Raw genomic sequence first — 20,241 nt, forward strand, 5'->3', positions numbered from 1 at the left:
CTCTGGAAAGCCTGGTTATTTTGAACCTGAAAAATAAGTCTTTGATACAAGCTGATGTGCAAACAACCCAGAAAACTGAATTACACCAAGCTTGCCTAACTGCCCTCTCCTTGCCCTAGACGTGCTTCCTGGTGATGTTTGCCATTGGGCCCCTCACCTTGTGTCATCACTGACCAGTGTTCACCCAGCTTTGATTCAGCTCGCTCCCCCACATTACCCCCCATACCCGGCAGCAGTGACCTGAAGGCAGAGGCACTAGTGCTGGTCGAGGAGTCACGGTGGCCTCCGCTGCCCAAGCTGTCCGAGCACCCGTTATGGCCCTGAACCCTAACACTGGGCCCCTTGCCCTATGGAACTGAGGCCCGAGGCCCCGGTCGCCTAGCAACTGGTGTGCCTAGGGCAGGCAGGGCTGCAGCCTCGGAAGACGCTGGCCGGGCTGGGCCGGGCCCAGCGTCACCGGGCTGCTGGCCGCGGGGCATGCTAGCTCCAGGAGCGGTGAATGTGGGAGCTCGCGGCCACCTGCATCACATGTCCCGCCCCGCCGCCGTGGTCAGCCCTGCGACAAGGCCGGACTGGGCGGGGAGCTCAAGTGGGCACCGGGCTTCCGCTGGCTCCCATACTGCCCGCTGTGCCCGCTGCCCCAGCCACCCCTGCTGCCGGAGCCTCCTACCTGGGCCGCAACGGCCAGGATCGCAAAGAAGCCCCGCCCCTCGGTGCAGCTGCGGGCACAGTGAGTGCGGGCGGCTGGCCGGTCTCAGGACGAGCCCTGGCCAAGGAGCGGGAGGCCCAGGGGACTTGCCAGGTCAGGGCTGGGTGGGAGGTCGGGTCCGGAGGTCACCTAGTCCCACTCCCTCCCACGAAGGGGACACTAAGTCTCAGAGAGGCTCGTGGGTCACTCCGAGGATGCTCTAGATGCACTTTATGATGGGAGCTGGCAGAAACACCTGGGCATGAGGACCTGAGGAAGGCTACCAGGTGGGGTCAGGGCATGAGATTGAGGGAAGCGGGTCTGCCTGCCGGATCTGTATATTCTTTCTGCACCCCTTACTTCTGGTAAGTAAGTGCTTGCATCTATCCCTTAAGTGGACACACCCTTATAGATTGACCCCCCCAGGCTTAAACTGGAGTTGGGGGGACGTGTTTACTTTTCTTCCCTTGCCTACCCCTGTGTCTCCCTTCTCCCACACTTGCACCCAGCCATGCAGTGGGACATGGGAGACCAACCCAGTTAGATTGTTGTAACCCTGTTTCTGTTGCCAATTTTACTTTGAACCATTTCTGATTTACCTGTAATTTGTGTGTATGTTACTTTTCTCACCAGGAGTTAAAAGTACTAGAAATTATTATTATTATTTTTTTATTATACTTTAGGGTTTTAGGGTACATGTGCACAATGTGCAGGTTTGTTACATATGTATCCATGTGCCATGTTGATTTCCTGCACCCATTAACTCGTCATTTAGCATTAGGTGTATCTCCTAATGCTGTCCCGCCCCCCTCCCCCCACCACACAACAGTCCCCGGAGTGTGATGTTCCCCTTCCTGTGTCCATGAGTTCTCATTGTTCAATTCCCACCTATGAGAGAGAACATGCGGTGTTTGGTTTTTTGTCCTTGCGATAGTTTACTGAGAATAATGTTTTCCAGTTTCATCCATGTCCCTACAAAGGACACGAACTCATCATTTTTTATGGCTGCATAGTATTCCATGGTGTATATGTGCCACATTTTCTTAATCCAGTCTATCGTTGTTGGACATTTGGGTTGGTTCCAACTCTTTGCTATTGTGAATAGTGCCGCAATAAACATACGTGTGCATGTGTCTTTATAGCAGCATGATTTATAGTCCTTTGGGTATATACCCAGTAATGGGATGGCTGGGTCAAATGGTATTTCTAGTTCGAGATCCCTGAGGAATCGCCACACTGACTTCCACAATGGTTGAACTAGTTTACAGTCCCACCAACAGTGTAAAAGTGTTCCTATTTCTCCACATCCTCTCCAGCACCTGTTGTTTCCTGATTTTTTAATGATGGCCATTCTAACTGGTGTGAGATGGTATCTCACTGTGGTTTTGATTTGCATTTCTCTGATGGCCAGTGATGATGAGCATTTCTTCATGTGTTTTCTGGCTGCATAAATGTCTTCTTTTGAGAAGTGTCTGTTCATGTCCTCTGCCCACTTTTTGATGGGGTTGTTTGTTTTTTTCTTGTAAATTTGTTTGAGTTCATTGTAGATTCTGGATATTAGCCCTTTGTCAGATGAGTAGGTTGCAAAAATTTTCTCCCATTCTGTAGGTTGCCTGTTCATTCTGATGATAGTTTCTTTTGCTGTGCAGAAGCTCTTTAGTTTAATGAGATCCCATTTGTCGATTTTGGCTTTTGTTGCCATTGCTTTTGGTGTTTTAGACATGAAGTCCTTGCCCACGCCTATGTCCTGAATGGTATTGCCTAGGTTTTCTTGTAGGATTTTAATGGTTTTAGGTCTAACATATAAGTCTTTAATCCATCTTGAATTAATTTTTGTATAAGGTGTAAGGAAGGGATCCAGCTGCAGCTTTCTACATATGGCTAGCCAGTTTTCCCAGCACCATTTATTAAATAGGGAATCCTTTCCCCATTTCTTGTTTTTGTCAGGTTTGTCAAAGATCAGATAGTTGTAGCTATGTGGCATCATTTCTGAGGGCTCTGTTCTGTTCCATTGATCTATGTCTCTGTTGTGGTACCAGTACCATGCTGTTTTGGTTACTGTAGCCTTGTAGTATAGTTTAAAGTCAGGTAGCGTGATGCCTCCAGCTTTGTTCTTTTGGCTTAGGATTGACTTGGCGATGCGGGCTCTTTTTTGGTTCCATATGAACTTTAAAGTAGTTTTTTCCAATTCTGTGAAGAAAGTCATTGGTAGCTTGATGGGGATGGCATTGAATCTATAAATTACCTTGGGCAGTATGGCCATTTTCACGATATTGATTCTTCCAACCCATGAGCATGGAATGTTCTTCCATTTGTTTGTATCCTCTTTTATTTCATTGAGCAGTGGTTTGTAGTTCTCCTTGAAGAGGTCCTTCACATCCCTTGTAAGTTGGATTCCTAGGTATTTTATTCTCTTTGAAGCAATTGTGAATGGGAGTTCACTCATGATTTGGCTCTCTGTTTGTCTGTTATTGGTGTACAAGAATGCTTGTGATTTTTGTACATTAATTTTGTATCCTGAGACTTCGCTGAAGTTGCTAATCAGCTTAAGGAGATTTTGGGCTGAGACAATGGGGTTTTCTAGATATACAATCATGTCATCTGCAAACAGGGACAATTTGACTTCCTCTTTTCCTAATTGAATACCCTTTATTTCCTTCTCCTGCCTGATTGCTCTGGCCAGAACTTCCAGCACTATGTTGAATAGGAGTGGTGAGAGAGGGCATCCCTGTCTTGTGCCAGTTTTCAGAGGGAATGCTTCCAGTTTTTGCCCATTCAGTATGATATTGGCTGTGGGTTTGTCATAGATAGCTCTTATTATTTTGAGATACGTCCCATCAATACCTAATTTATTGAGAGTTTTTAGCATGAAGGGTTGTTGAATTTTGTCAAAGGCCTTTTCTGCATCTATTGAGATAATCATGTGGTTTTTGTCTTTGGTTCTGTTTATATGCTGGATTACATTTATTGATTTGCATATGTTGAACCAGCCTTGCATCCCAGGGATGAAGCCCACTTGATCATGGTGGATAAGCTTTTTGATGTGCTGCTGGATTCGGTTTGCCAGTATTTTATTGAGGATTTTTGCATCAATGTTCATCAAGGATATTGGTCTGAAATTCTCTTTTTTGGTTATGTCTCTGCCAGGTTTTGGTATCAGGACGATGCTGGCTTCATAAAATGTGTTAGGGAGGATTCCCTCTTTTTCTATCGATTGGAATAGTTTCAGAAGGAATGGTACCAGTTCCTCCTTGTACCTCTGGTAGAATTCAGCTGTGAATCCATCAGGTCCTGGACTCTTTTTGGTTGGTAAGCTATTGATTATTGCCACAATTTCAGAACCTGTTATTGGTCTATTCAGAGATTCAACTTCTTCCTGGTTTAGTCTTGGGAGGGTGTATTTGTCAAGGAATTTATCCATTTCTTCTAGATTTTCTAGTTTATTTGCATAGAGGTGTTTGTAGTATTCTCTGATGGTAGATTGTATTTCTGTGGGATCAGTGGTGATATCCCCTTTTTCGTTTTTTATTGCATCTATTTGATTCTTCTCTCTTTTCTTCTTTATTAGTCTTGCTAGCGGTCCATCAATTTTGTTGATCCTTTCAAAAAACCAGCTCCTGGATTCATTAATTTTTTGAAGGGTTTTTTGTGTCTCTATTTCCTTCAGTTCTGCTCTGATTTTAGTTATTTCTAGCCTTCTGCTAGCTTTTGAATGTGTTTGCTCTTGCTTTTCTAGTTCTTTTAATTGTGATGTTAGGGAGTCAATTTTGGATCTTTCCTGCTTTCTCTTGTGGGCATTTAGTGCTATAAATTTCCCTCTACACACTGCTTTGAATGTGTCCCAGAGATTCTGGTATGTTGTGTCTTTGTTCTCGTTGGTTTCAAAGAACATCTTTATTTCTGCCTTCATTTCATTATGTACCCAATAGTCATTCAGGAGCAGGTTGTTCAGTTTCCATGTAGTAGAGCGGTTTTGAGTGAGTTTCTTAATCCTGAGTTCTAGTTTGATTGCACTGTGGTCTGAGAGACAGTTTGTTATAATTTCTGTTCTTTTACATTTGCTGAGGAGAGCTTTACTTCCAACTATGTGGTCAATTTTGGAATAGGTGTGGTGTGGTGCTGAAAAAAATGTATATTCTGTTGACTTGGGGTGGAGAGTTCTGTAGATGTCTATTAGGTCCACTTTATGTAGAGCTGAGTTCAGTTCCTGGATATCCTTGTTAACTTTCTGTCTCGTTGATCTGTCTAATGCTGACAGTGGGGTGTTAAAATCTCCCATTATTATTGTATGGGAGTTTAAGTCCCTTTGTAGGTCACTCAGGACTTGCTTTATGAATCTGGGTGCTCCTGTGTTGGGTGCATATATATTTAGGATAGTTAGCTCTTCTTGTTGAATTGATCCCTTTACCATTATGTAATGGCCTTCTTTGTCTCTTTTGATCTTTGTTGGTTTAAAGTCTATTTTATCAGAGACTAGGATTGCAACCCCTGCCTTTTTTTGTTTTCCAGTTGCTTGATAGATCTTCCTCCATCCCTTTATTTTGAGTCTATGTGTGTCTCTACACGTGAGGTGGGTTTCCTGAATACAGCACACTGATGGGTCCTGACTCCTTATCCAGTTTGCCAGTCTGTGTCTTTTGATTGGAGCATTTAGCCCATTTACATTTAACGTTAATATTGTTATGTGTGAATCTGATCCTGTCATTATGATGTTAGTTGGTTATTTTGCTCGTTAGTGGCTATAGTTTCTTCCTAGTCTTGATGGTCTTTACAATGTGGCATGTTTTTGCAGTGGCTGGTACCGGTTGTTCCTTTCCATGTTTAGTGCTTCCTTCAGGAGCTCTTTTAGGGCAGGCCTGGTGGTGACAAAATCACTCAGCATTTGCTTGTCTGTAAAGTGTTTTATTTCTCCTTCACTTATGAAGCTTAGTTTGGCGGGATAGGAATTCTGGGTTGAAAATTCTTTTCTTTAAGAATGTTGAATATCGGCCCCCACTCTCTTCTGGCTTGTAGAGTTTCTGCTGAGAGATCAGCTGTTAGTCTGATGGGCTTCCCTTTGTGGGTAACCCGACCTTTCTCTCTGGCTGCCCTTAACATTTTTTCTTTCATTTCAACTTTGGTGAATCTGACAATAATGTGTCTTGGAGTTGCCCTTCTCGAGGAGTATCTTTGTGGCGTTCTCTGTATTTCCTGAATCTGAATGCTGGCCTGCCTTGCTAGATTGGGGAAGTTCTCCTGGATAATATCTTGCAGAGTGTTTTCCAACTTGGTTCCATTCTCCCCATCATTTTCAGGTACACCAATCAGACGTAGGTTTGGTCTTTTCACATAGTCCCAAATTTCTTGGAGGCTTTGTTCATTTCTTTTTATTCTTTTTTCTCTAAACTTCCCTTCTCTCTTCATTTCATTCATTTCATCTTCCATCAGCGATACCCTTTCTTCCAGTTGATCGCATCTGCTACTGAGGCTTCTGCAATCTTCGCGTAGTTCTCGAAACTTGGCTTTCAGCTCCATCAGCTCCTTGAAGCCCTTCTCTCCATTGGTTATTCTAGTTATCCATTCTTCTAATTTTTTTTCAAAGTTTTTAACTTCTTTCCTGTTGTTTTGAATTTCCTCTCGTAGCTCAGAGTAGTTTGATCGTCTGAAGCCTTCTTCTCTCAGCTCATCAAAGTCATCCTCCATCCAGCTTTGTTCCGTTGCTGGTGAGGAACTGCGTTCCTTTGGAGGAGGAGAGGTGCTCTGTTTTTTAGAGTTTCCAGTTTTTTTGGTCTGTTTTTTCCCCATCTTTGTGGTTTTATCTACTTTTTGTCTTTGATGATGGTGATGTACAGATGGGTTTTTGGTGTGGATGTCCTTTCTGTTTGTTAGTTTTACTTCTACCAGACAGGACCCTCAGCTGCAGGTCTGTTGGAGTTTACTAGAGGTGCACTCCAGACCCTGTTTGGCTGGGTGTCAGCAGCGGTGGCTGCAGAACAGCGGATTTTCGTGAGACCACAAATTCAGCTGTCTGATAGTTCCTCTGAAAGTTTTGTCTCAGAGAAGTACCGGGTTGAATGAGGTGTCAGTCTGTCCCTACTGGGGGGGTGCCTCCCAGTTAGGCTGCTCAGGGGTGAGGGACCCACTTTAGGAGGCAGTCTGACCGTTCTCAGATCTCCAGCTGCATGCTGGGAGAACCACTACTCTCTTCAAAGCTGTCAGTCAGACAGGGACATTTAAGTCTGTGGAAGTTCTTGCAGAGTTTTTGTTTGTCTGTGCCCTGCCCCCAGAGGTGGAGCCTACAGAGGCAGGCAGGCCTCCTTGAGCTGTGGTGGGCTCCACCCAGTTCGAGCTTCCTGGCTGCTTTGTTTACCTAAGCAAGCCTGGGCAATGGCGGGCGCCCCTCCCCCAGCCTCGCTGCCGCCTCGCAGCTTGATCTCAGACTGCTGTGCTAGCAATTAGCGAGACTCCGTGGGCATAGGACCCTCCGAGCCAGGTGCGGGACACAATCTCCTAGTGTGCCGTTTTCCAGGCCCGTTGGAAAAGCGCAGTATTAGGATGGGACTGACCCGATATTCCAGGTGCCATCTGCTTCCCCTTTCTTTGACTAGGAAAGGGAACTCCCTGACCCCTTGCGCTTCCCGAGTGAGGCAATGCCTCGCCCTGCTTCGGCTCGCGCACAGTGCGCTTCACCGACTGTCCTGCACCCACTGTTAGGCACTCCCTAGTGAGATGAAACCGGTACCTCAAGCAGAAATGCAGAAATCACCCGTCTTCTGTGTCGCTGGGGCTGGGAGCTGGAGACCGGAGCTGATCCTATTCGGCCATCTTGGCTCCCACTAGAAATTATTTGTGTAACATAGGTAGTCTTTTCTATTGTACTGGTCATTTTCCCATACAACCTTTTTGGGGTCATAGACATCATAAAAACCGGAGTCTCCAGACAAATGCAAACAACTTTGTGAGCACTTTTAGGGTATTATAATCCCTAAAGCACAAGAATTCTTGCTCCTCTTTATTGACTTGTTATGTACATTGTTAACAAGTTAAAATCTCTTGTTACAATGGTGTTTCTTAAGAAATACTCTGACATTTCCTTTTTTAAGTTCCTCCTTACATTTTTCAAATTACATTATAATGTATTAGTACTTATTCAAACAGTACAGAAGTATATGGAGTTAGAAAGGAGAGGTCTATGCCTTTCTTTACTTTTTAATCCTTGTTAGAATTCATTTGGTGTTCATTCTTCCTTCTTTTTTCCTTTGTTTTTTGGTCATAATGGAATCATACCATGAATTATTTTGAGAAATATCTTTTTTCACTTATGATGGAGAGGGCCAGGTGTGGTGGCACACGCCTGTAATCCCAGCACTTTAAGAGGCCGAGGCGGGCAGATCACAAGATCAGGAGTTTTGAGACCAGCCTGACCAACATGGTGAAACCCCCATCTCCACTAAAAATACAAAAATTAACTGGGCATGGTGGTGCGTGCCTGTAATCCCAGCTACTCAGGAGGCTGAGGCAGGAGAATCGCTTGAAACCGGGAGGCGGAGGTTGCAGTGAGCCAAGATGGTGCCACTGCACTCCAGCCTGAGTGACAGAGTAAGACTCCGTCTCAAAAAAAAAAAAAAAAAAAGATGGAGAATACCATTCATATCAGTTTACTTAGGTCCACACTGAGTATTTCATAGTACAGTTGTATCAGTTTATGTGACCATCCCTCATTGAGATTGGTTTCAATTTTTCCCTGTTACAAACAATGCAACAATAGACATTCTTTTTTTTTTTTAAGACAGAGTTTCGTTCTTGTTGCCCAGGCTGGAGTGCCATGGCACGGTCCTGGCTCACTGCAACCTCCGCTTCCAGGTTCAAGCAGTTCTCCTGCCTCAGCCTCCCGAGTAGCTGGGATTACAGGTGTGTGCCACCACGCTCGAGTAATTTTTTTGTATTTTTAATAGAGATGGGGTTTCACCATGTTGGCCAGGGTGGTCTCGAACTCCTGACATCAGGTGATCTGCCTGCCTTGGGCTCCCAAACTGCTGGGATTACAGGTATGAGCCACCATGCCCAGCCACAATAGACATTCTTACACATGGGAACAGTTCTACAGAATAAATTCCTTGAAGCAGAAGTGCAAAGTCAGATGTAGGCACATTAAAAAATTGTGATAGAATCTTGCCTTCAAGAATCTTGAATGATCTTTTTATCAACAGACTGTATTGAGAAAAATCTGTATTTATTATTCTTTAAAAGAAGAGAATAGCTGCCACTTAGTGTTTATAACATGTCAGGTACTGTGCTGAACACTTCACATGCATTTTAAAATGTAATCCTCACCTTATGAGAGTCAGAGGCAGAATTATTTTCTTCATGACCCTGTGGTTCTGTAGCTCTTGAGGGGCACATTTAAGATTAGAATCCAAGTTCATTATGCTTCAGTGCCTGGGTTCTTTGCAGGGTCTGAATCCCTGCTCAGTCATTGACTGGAATCTGTGTTTCATTGGGTGACTTAAGGATTAAATTGGATTGTGTATTTGCTGTTACAGTAATGTCATTAATAATTCCCTTCTCCAGGAACTTGCACAATTGGACATGGTCCAGTGCTTCCTATGATGCTGGTTCCCCTGAACTGTCTGCCTCTCCATTCCTTCTCTGCCTTTTCTTCTTCCTGCCTTGCATATATTTTAAGGAAATCTCTGGCTTTTCTTCTTTATCTCAAATCTCCTTTGCCAACTTTATTACAGTCTCTGGCCTTATTTCTCACGCGTAAATAGATAACTCTTAACATTTGCATCTTCAAACCTGTGCACCTCAATTCGTACTGCATAGATCCAGATTATATATCTCCATTGGATGTCCTGTACTCACTTTTTTCTAAAACAGAACTCCTTGTTGCCCTCCACCTCCAGACTAGCATATCCTCTTTGAATTTAATTCATGGTTCCATAATTCTCTCAGTCACCTCAATTCCCAGCCTCAGTCAGCTTTGTCTCCTTTTTCTCTGCCGAATCTCCCAAATTCAATAATCAATCTTGCATTCTCACTGTGACCACTCTAAATACTCTGGACTATTATGATTGCCTTGTAATTTCTCTTTTGGGCTCCAGTCTCTGCCATATTAATTTTTCTAAAGCATAGCTGTGAATAGAAACCATACCTCTGTTCAGAATATATACCATATGTCTGTTCTGTGGTTCCACGTTACTCAAGAAAATATAGACCACTTTGTCCAGCATTCAGATTTGTCTGTAATCTCATCCAATTTATCATTTCATTATTTCTCACACTGCCTTTATCTGAACCCCTCCCTCCAGGCAATCCAGAGTACTTACATTACATTCTCTGTGACATCTTTCCCATCTATATCTTTTCCTGGAATGCCTCTACCTACATTTCTGCCGTCTAAATCTTATTTAAATGCCATTTTCTAATTTCTTTAAAGTCTTTTTTAAATCTCCCCCTGAAAGTAATATCTCCCTCCTTTTAACTCTTCTACTACTTTATATATCTCCTAAGGATTTAATTTATACACACCGCTTTGTATTATAGTTGTATAAGTGGCTACTGTTTTTTCTTCTGGACTGGAAATTCTGTGCAGGCAGAATCTCTCTTTAGTTATTTTTGTGTTTTTTGTGCATGTGACACATTTATGTGTATATCGTACATGCTTAATGAATATATTTAAGTTAGTTACTACATTATTTGAGAATAAAAAGTCACACGTATTAGCCTATTGCTAGCTGTAGTGACAAACAGATCTCAACATTTTCTTGATTTAACATAGAAAAGTTATTTCTTGCTCACATAACAATTTCAGGGTAGGCGTCCCTGGTCAGCAAGCGGCTTGCTTTCACTTGGTAGAAGGACCCAGACTCTGCCATTCGTCAGCTCTTCACTCTTGTCTAAAGCCAGTCAGCAGAAAGGCAAGGAGAAAGTATGAAGAAAGCATACTTGCTTAGCTTCTTAGAAGCTTTTTGCAGTGTTACACATTACGTTCGCTCACATTCCAGTCACAAGGGGGCAGCCACTTCCTCTGGAGGAGGAGCCAAGATTTTAGTGGACAAACAACCTTCTCTCCCACAGTTAATTTCTACTTGTGAAAACCTTTGGGACTTAGCTTGAACATCACTTGCTCAAAAAGCAAAAAAAAAAAAAAAAAAAAAACCCTCCTTCTCCAGTCTGGTTAAGGTCAGCAAAAGTTCTGTTGTGCCATAGAATTTGAAAGTAGCTTTATCATAATGAACTAATTACTCCTCCCCACTCCCTCCCATAGACTGTATGCTTTATCTTTAATCATTGTTGTATTACAACTCCTAGCACAATGCATGACATGAATAAATAAATATCTTTCTCAATGAATCTATAACTCATCTTTCTTTATGTTCACTTGGTAATTATTTTGGTTCAAACCTTAAAGATTATTTTGCCACCTGCTGTTTGACATTTGAGTTATTTTCATTCTCTTTTCTATTATAAGAATTACAGGAATTGATATTCATGTATCAATGATTGTTTCTTTTTCTTTTTGTGGAGACAGGGTCTCACTATATTGCCTAGGCTTGTCTCAAACCCCTGGGCTCAAGAGATCCTTCTGTCTCTGCCTTCTAAAATGCTGGGATGACAGGTGTGAGCCACCACACCTGGCCAGTGATTATTTCTTTAGGATAAATTCCCAGAAGTAGAATTGCTGGGTCAAAAATATATACAGTTATAAGGACATGTGTATTACTAGATTATTTGCTGGAAATATTACACCAATATATACTCCCACTGAAACCTTATTCCTTGCACTCCATCTTACTCTATTAATAGTAAAGAAAAAAATCCCTGCCATTTTGATTGGTGAAAGTAGCTCATTTTATTATCTGCCTTTTATGTGAGTACTACAGAGAATGAATTTTTTATTGACTGTGTTTAAATAACTGGCCAGGAGTGGTGGCGCATGCCTGTAACCCCAGAACTTTAGGAGGACGAGGTGGGTGGATTACCTGAGGTCAGGAGTTTGAGACCAGCCTGGCCAAGATGGTGAAACCCCATCTCTACTAAAAATGCAGAAAAATTTAGCTGGGCCTGGGGCCTTGTGCCTGTAATCCCAGCTACTCAGGAGGCTGAGGCAGGAGAACTGCTTGAACCTGGGAGGCGGAGGTTGCAGTGAGCCGGTATCGTGCCACTGCACTCCAGCCTGGGCAACAGAGTGGGACTCCATTTAAAAATAAATAAATAAACAAATTATTCAGTTATTTATGTCATTATTTAAAAAGCTATTCTGGGAACTTCTGGGCAATGTGGCAGACTGAGCTGGCATGGAAGGGTCCCAATTTTGCTTCAATATATTTCAAATGCTGAGTAAAAGATAATTTATGGAAATGTGGCTAAGCTAGGAACAAAGAAAAGGAAATCTTCAGGTGCCTGAAATGAAGGAATGTTCACAGAGAAAGCCACCGTTGAGCCATCTGCTGAAAGCTGGGAGTCACAAAGAAGTACTGTTCAGTTACTATGGCTTCATAACAAATTTGTCCAAAACTTAGTGGTATAAAACAACCATTTATTGTGCTCATGGATTCTGTGGGTCAGGAATTCGGACAGTGCACAGCATGGACAGCTTGGCTCTGCTTCAGGATGTCTGGAGCCTCAGCTGGAAGATTTGAAGGCTCAGGATGGGAGTCTCCTGAAGGTTTATTCACTCACATGTCTGGTGGTTGATGCTGGCTCTTGACTGAGACCTTAGCTGTAGATGTCAGCTGTAATCTTTATATGTGGCCTCTCCATGTCACCTGGCTTCCTCACAAAATGGTGGCTGGATTTCAAAGGTGAGTGTCCTGAGAGCCAAGTGGAAGTCATATCACTTTTATGACCTAGCTTTGGAAATCACATAGTGTGGTTTCTACTGTTTTTTTGTTTGGCTGAGGGAGTTGGTTTCAGGGAAAGAAACAGATCTCACCTCTTGGTGGAGGAGAGGAGGAACATCACAGTGAAGAAAGAGCATGTGGGACTGCATATGCATTAGTACACCTATCTTTGAAAAATAAAATCTACCACAAGGACCCTTTGACCCTAAGATGATAACTAGAAAAACATCCCCTTATTGACCTGAGGAGGCTAGAAGGAAGCTTGCCATCTACTTGAGCTATGGTAAGAAAAGAGTCAGCTGCTAGAGATTAGAGATTAATAGTCCAAACTAGCTCAAGTCTGGGGTCTGAATTCATACTACTACATGGTCAGGACTGTAGTCCAAGAAATTGACATTTTAGCTGGTCTGGTATCTCTGACACCCAGGGCCAGGCAAAGATCAATGGAAAACCTCTCTGTATAGCAAAGTTCCCGTAATTTAAGGAATCCTTAACTTCTGTAGATATCGATCTCTCTACAGATGAGTTTGTAATGATTACAGAATATGTAAGGAAATTAACTGCAAGGAAGCAGACTTCACAGATGCTGCAAACGGGAGATTTGTACCCTAAAACTAAATAGAATGGCATAGAAAAAAATTTAAAGTTTTCATATTCAAGAAGGTGAAGGAATGGAAACCATAAGACAAGAACAAGACCATAGGAAGAAGAGCAGAAGGACTGGGAAAATGTCCTGTAATACTTAGGACAGTTTGGTACAACAAAGAATTGTCCTTTTAATTAACAGGGTAGCTAAAATGAGAATTAAAAAGGGGGAAAAAAAGAATGAAAAAAAGAGTTGTCCTACCTAAGATGCTTGGGTTGAGACTCTCAGTATAGAAAGTAGGGGGAGTTATGGATCACTAAAATGACTATAGTTAAAGATAGTCACTGAACACACTCATTAACTCACTTCCTTCTAAAATTCTATTGAAATGATAGGAAAGGGTTTAAAAAACTTTTTAATAGCATGGATTTATAAGAACTTAGAGAATAATAGAGATAGTATCAACAAAATTTGGAAGTTGGAATCAGAACAGTGTTGGGCTTCTCAACAATAAGAATCAAAACATGTAGACTATGGAATAGTCCTTTCAACATTCTTGGAAAAATAATTTATAATCTGAGATCCTGTTCTCATCCCAAGTTATCAATAAGTATGGGGGCAAAACATAGAAAATTTTCAGACACACAGGATCTTAAAAAATTTTACTTCCAGGGGCCTACCCCTGGGACCCTTGGGGCCAGGTGGTTTGGCCCCTCAGCGCCTGAGCGTCAGGGTAGGAGAAGGCTAGCAGAAGGGAGGCACTTGTGGTGGTTTTTAAAAAGAAAATAATGAGGATTTATTTTGAAAAGCATTGTGAAGGAGTCAGCTTGAATAGTCTTGAATGCTCCTGCTTAGGTTCAGCCTTGGAGAGTGAGAATTGGGATTCTGACTGCAAGCCCTGACTCCTTACCATACTCATTCATCAGAAAACTCTCCATTTTGTGTACAAATAACGTTTTAGGGGGTAATCATTGTTTTAGAAATGAGAAAGAATTATACATCGTATTCTGGCACTTTTTGTAAGCATCTATTCAGAGGTTTCTGAATCTGGCATTTGAGAGTAGGGCTGGGCCAGAACCAGGCAGACACACACCCCAAGGAGCAGAGCTGAGAGTTGGAGACTGAGGCAGAAATGTCTTTCCTCCAGGACCCAAGTTTCCTCACCATGGGCATGTGGTCCATTGGTGCAGGAGCCCTGGGGGCTGCTGCCTTGGCATTGCTGCTGGCCAACACAGACATGTTTCTGTCTAAGCCCCAGAAAGCGGCACTGGAGTACCTGGAGGATATAGACCTGAAAATGCTGGAGAAGGAACCAAGGACTTTGAAAGCAAAGGAGCTATGGGAAAAAAAAAAAAAAAATGGAGCTGTGATTATGGCTGTGCGGAGGCCAGGCTGTTTCCTCTGTTGAGAGGAAGCTGTGGATCCCTGCTCCCTGAAACCCATGTTGGATGAGCTGGGTATCCCCTTCTGTGCAGTGGTAAAGGAGCACATCAGGACTGAAGTGAAGGATTTCCAGCCTTATTTTAAAAGAGAAATCTTCCTGGATGAAAAGAAAAAGTTCTATGGTCCACAAAGGCAGAAGATGATGTTTATGGGATTTATCTGTCTGGGAGTGTGGTACTTCTTCTGAGCCTAGAATGGAGGCTTCTCTGGAAACCTGGAAGGAGAAGGCTTCATCCTCAGGGAAGTTTTCGTGGTGGCATCAGGAAACCAGGGGATTCTTCTCAAGCACCAAGGAAAAGAATTTGGAAACAAAGTAAACCTACTTTGTCTGGTTCTGGAAGCTGCTAAGATGATCAAACCACAGACTTTGGCCTCAGAGAAAAAATGATCGTGTGAAACTGCCCAGCTCAGGGATAACCAGGGGCACTCATCTGCGTTCATTGGATGTCTTGCTTCCACTTGTGTCCCTAAGGAGTGAGAAACCCATTTATACTCTATTCTCAGTATGGATTATTAATGTATTTTAATATTCTGTTTAGGCCCAGTAAGGCAAAATAGCCCCAACTGACAAAAATCTAAAAAACTAATGAGGATTACTAAGCTAAAACCTGGAAGATTTGAGGCTTAAAATTGACTGCCGGGATGGGCGCGGTGGCTCATGCCTGTAATCCCAGCACTTTGGGAGGCCAAGGTGGGCAGGTCACTTGAGGTCAGGAGTTCTGGACAAGCCTGGGTTACATGGCAAAACTCTGCCTCTACTAAAAATACAAAAATCAGCCGGGGCATGGTGTGGCGTGCACCTGTAGTCCCAGCTATTCAGGAGGCTGAGGCAGGAGAATCACTTGAACCTGGGAGGTGGAGGTTGCAATGAGCCAAGATCACGCCACTGCACTCCAGCCTGGATGACTGAGACTCCCTCTCAAAAAAAAAAAAAAAAAAAAATTGACTGCTGTGCCTCATTACAAATGTATATGGTGTTTGGGTGCTGTTGTTTGAAATTATTTTTCTTTTCAGGTTTTCAAAAGTCTAAGAAAAGTTGATGGTGGACTTGAAGATTACAGAATTTAAGGTTTTTTGGCTTGTGTGTTTTCTACTAATAATTTGTTATATAATGTCAAAGTAATAATTTCATAATAGAATTGACATAGCTCTGGGATAGTTTGACAAAGGTAAATTATAAAGTGAAACATCTTGTTTCATTGTCTTCCATTCTAACCTCAGAGATTTGTTTCTCTAGAATAAATAACCATCTCTGGCTTTAATAAAAGTATCAGAAGGCTGGGTGTGGTGGCTCACTCCTGTAATCTCAGCACTCTGGGAGGCGGGTGGATCACCTGAGGTCAGGCGTTCAAGAATAGGCTGGCCAACATGGTGAAACCCCGTCTCTACTAAAAATACAAAAAATTAGCAGGGCGTGGTGGCATGCACCTGTGATCCCAGCTACTTGGGAGGCTGAGGCAGGAGAATCGCTTGAACCTGGGAGGTGGAGGTTGCAGTGAGCTGAGATTGCACCACTGCACCCCAGTCTGGGTGACAGAGCAAGACTCCGTCTCAAAAAAAAAAAAAAAAAAAAAAGCATCAGAAATCACCTGTATGTACAAGCTTTTCTGATACAACTAATAATAAAAATATATTTACCATAAAAAATTTTACTTCCTATGAACGCTTTCTCAGGAAGCTTCATAAAACAAGGGAGCAACAAAAACCAAACAAAAATAAGCTTATGTTCACACATAAATGCATACATAATTTTTAGAAATTAAGGCAATGTGATATTGTCTCAGGGGTAGTTAATAAGATCAGAGAAACAGTATCAAAATCAGACTCAAATATTAGGGGATCTTGGCTTTATCTTTTTGTCTTAGAGTAGGAAAGAGGATTTCTTCAATATGATATTATAGAAAAAGAAATAGACAAATTTGACTAGATCAAAATTGAAAGTTTCTGATAAACTAAAAGACATAAACAGGTTAAAAATAAACTAATAGTGGGAGAGATATTTGCAACATATTAACATATAAAGAATTAGTACTCACAAAATATAAAGCACTACAAATAAGAATAAAGCAAAACCCTGTACAAAAATGGGCAAAGCATAGAAATAGGCATTTCACAGAAGAGGAAACCTAAGTGGCAAATAAACACTTTCAGGGAAATAAAAATTAACAAGGTACCATTAAACATCCAAAGATTAGCAAAAATTAAAATAGCTTAATTGGCAGGGTACAGTGGCTCATGCCTGTAATTCCAACACTTGGGAGGCTGAGGTGGGTTGATCACTTGAGGTCAGGAGTTTGAGACCAGCCTGGCCAACATGGTGAAAACCTGTCGGTACTAAAAATACAAAATATTAGCCAGGTGTGGTGGGGCATGTCTGTAATTCCAGCTACTCGGGAGGCTGAGACAGGAGAATTGCTTGAACCTGGAAGCCAGAGGTTGCAGTGACCTGAGATCAAGCCACTGCATTCCAGGCTGGGTGACAGCAAGACTCTGTCTCAAAAAAAAGAAAAGAAAAAAAAAAAGAACTAGTACAAGTGTACATAAGAATGTGGGTAAACAAAAATTACAGGAATGCAGGTAGAGATAACCACTTATTCAGTATAAATTAAGATTAGTACATGGAGAATAATCTATTAGTAGTAAGTAAAGTTAAATATCTGCATATCTTACAAACCAGTGAATCCAATTTTAGGTATATTGCCCTGCAGAAACACATGTGTATTAGGAGTCATATACAAAGATATTAACTGTCATATTGTTTGTAATATTAGAAAATTCTAAACAATTCACCTGACCACCTGTAGGAAGATGGATAATTACATATTCATATAATTGATATGATGTAGACAGCAGCTAAAATGAATAAACTAAATCTATATGTACACTCAATCTCAGTCTCATGTGACTCAATCTCAATGACTCAATCTCAAGTGAAAAAGAGTTGCAGAAGATATATGTAACTTATTTATGTAAAACTAATAAAATATCAGACAACTCAGTATCTTTTCTCCTATACCTACCTGCAGTTAAAGTATAAAAGCAGACTTCAAGGATTCACACCAAATTTATGAGAGTGGTTGCCTCTGGAAAAGGAGCATGATAGGGGGATGGAAAAATATTTGCTGTCTTTCCCTTAAAAACATAGGAAGCAAACATGCAAATTCTTAAATTTTGCTAATATTTAAGCAAATATTAGCATATATTTAGCATAATGTTAGGGTGATAGGGAAAAAAGTGCTACATTTCTCTCTGTACCAATGCATTTTTTAAAACAAACAAAAGATAACCTAAAAAAGATGAAATGGCCAGGCGCGGTGGCTCACGCCTGTAATCCCAGCACTTTGGGAGGCCGAGGTGGGCGGATCACAAGTTCAGGAGATTGAGACCATCCTGGCTAACACGGTGAAACCCCATGTCTACTAAAAATACAAAAAATTAGCCGGACGTGGTGGCGGGTGCCTGTAGTCCCAGCTACTCGGGAGGCTGAGTCACGAGAAGGGCGTGAACCCTGGAGGCGGAGCTTACAGTGAGCCGAGATCGCACCACTGCACTCCAGCCTGGGCGACAGAGCAAGATTCCATCTCAAAAAAAAAAAAAAAAAGATGAAATATGGTCTGCTGTATACCAAATAATATTATAGTGTCAGGTAAGCACCTCTCTCCCCCCATCCAAAAAAAGTCCTTTTGACAAGCAATATAATATAAAAAAGAAAATAGTTAACGGTTATCTCAAGGTGGTAAAAAAAAATTAGATGAACGTTTCAGAAAAGCATAATTTGGATGATATATCATTACAAAATATAACATTTTGACCTTTTAATGGTATTTCTTAGTTCTATTTAGTAGTTTTAAGAGTCATAAAATATACTTAACTAAGAAATAAAATAATTAGAATACATTCCATATAGTTACTAAGGTTAAGCAAGATAAACAGTTGGATATTAAGAAGACCACCTTATGTATCAATCTCCCATTTAAATTTTGAAGTTTGAAGTATCTTTCAGAAAAAAAAAAAAACTGGCATCACCAACAAAAAAGCACCACAAGTTCTCACTCTGAGCGCAGACTTCACGTGGAACTGACAGCCTGGGCCCCAGGCTTCAGGCTGCACTGGGGACCGCCTCTTTTCACCTAGGAGCCTGACTCCTGCCGCCATCAACCTGCCATCCATGGTGCCCATGGCGCCCAGGCTATTCATGCAGAGGAGTTCCTGCAGGGCCAAACTGAGCTGCCCTCAGCCCCACCTCGGCCTCCCTCCTGTGCTCATCAGTGACCACAGTCTGGAGAGGGCCAAGGTGGCAGGCGGCTGGCATGTTAGTGCCACCCTGAGTGAGCACACGCCCAGCCAGGTTGTGACAGTGCCCGGGCTCGGCCATAACTTTGCTCTAAAAGCAGAGTGGGCACTGGGAGCTGGGGGAGGCCAGGCAGGGGAAGCAAGCACTTTCAAGCCTAAAGGGGCAAGTGGTTTCCGGGGCCCTGAGAGTGCAGGGATGCCCAGGTCTGCAGCCATGGCTGGGTGGCTGCAGCTGTGCCCAGGAACATGGGGCTTCTGCCCCGCCGACTCAGAAAGGGGCATGGCTTCTGCCTGTTCCTGGCTCCCACTGGCTCCATGGAGCATGCAGCCCTGGCTGCACCTCCCCCACTGCAACTGGCATCATGGCAGTGACCACTCCAGACCGGTTGCTGCTGCCATCAGAAGTTTTGAACAAAATTCTGAGAACTTTTGAGGCTCCTAATTTCTCTGATTTTACTTGCCTTTTTCCTTGGCATTATAGGAGAGAGATTAAGGGCATCGTCTTTGCAGTAGGGAAGATGGCCTGAGTTAGATTTCCATTTCAAACAATTAGTAGCTATGGGATTTTGTTATCTAAACCCCAGGTTTCTCAATGTAAAATAGAGATGATAATAATAATAGTGCCATCCTCCAAGGTAGGCTCAATATTAACACTTTACAAGAATTAAGCAGCCATAAAAAATGATGAGTTCATGTCCTTTTTAGGGACGTGGATGAAGCTGGAAACCATCATTCTCAGCAAACTATCACAAGGACAAAAAACCAAACACCGCATGTTCTCACTCATAGGTGGGAATTGAACAATGAGAACACTTGGACACAGGAAGGGGAACATCACATACCGGGGCCTATCGTGGGGTGGGGGGAGTGGGGAGGGATAGCATTAGGAGATATACCTAATGTAAATGACGAGTTAATGGGTGCAGCACACCAACATGGCACATTCATACATATGTAATGAACCTGCACGTTGTGCACATGTACCCTAGAACTTAAAGTATAATCAAAATATATATATATTAAAAAAAGAATTAAGTGGGCTGATATAATGTACATGTCATGGTGCTTGGTATGGTGAGTATTCAAGGAATGTTAGATGTTTTAATTTTATTATGATTACAATAATAAGTACATTAAGCCCTGATTAGGTCCTTTCACAAATGGGCATAGAAATGGACAATTTTCCTGAGTTAACTGGTCAAAGGTGGGAGAGAGGAGAAAGGAAAAAGGAACTTAGAAAATGTTTCTTAATCTGCAAGAAAGATATACTTCTCTCATTAGGAATTAATTGAATTGCCAGTGGTAAAGGGGGAAAAGGTAGAGATCTAAGTTTGTAGTTTCACCCTGAAAGGAAAGAGGAAGAGGCACTGAGTCAAGCTATACCTCCCCTACTCCAGCCATTAGTC

At 42.3% G+C, this 20,241-nt stretch overlaps 1 pseudogene; it reads left to right on the top strand.

Annotated features, from left to right (window-relative positions):
• Nucleotides 1-14,231: 14,231 nt before the first annotated feature.
• LOC100594382 lies at nt 14,232-14,930 on the top strand (annotated as a pseudogene).
• The last annotated feature ends 5,311 nt before the right edge of the window (nt 14,931-20,241 follow it).

This window comes from Nomascus leucogenys, chromosome 16 (genome assembly GCF_006542625.1).
Source record: "Nomascus leucogenys isolate Asia chromosome 16, Asia_NLE_v1, whole genome shotgun sequence".
NCBI lineage: Eukaryota > Metazoa > Chordata > Mammalia > Primates > Hylobatidae > Nomascus > Nomascus leucogenys.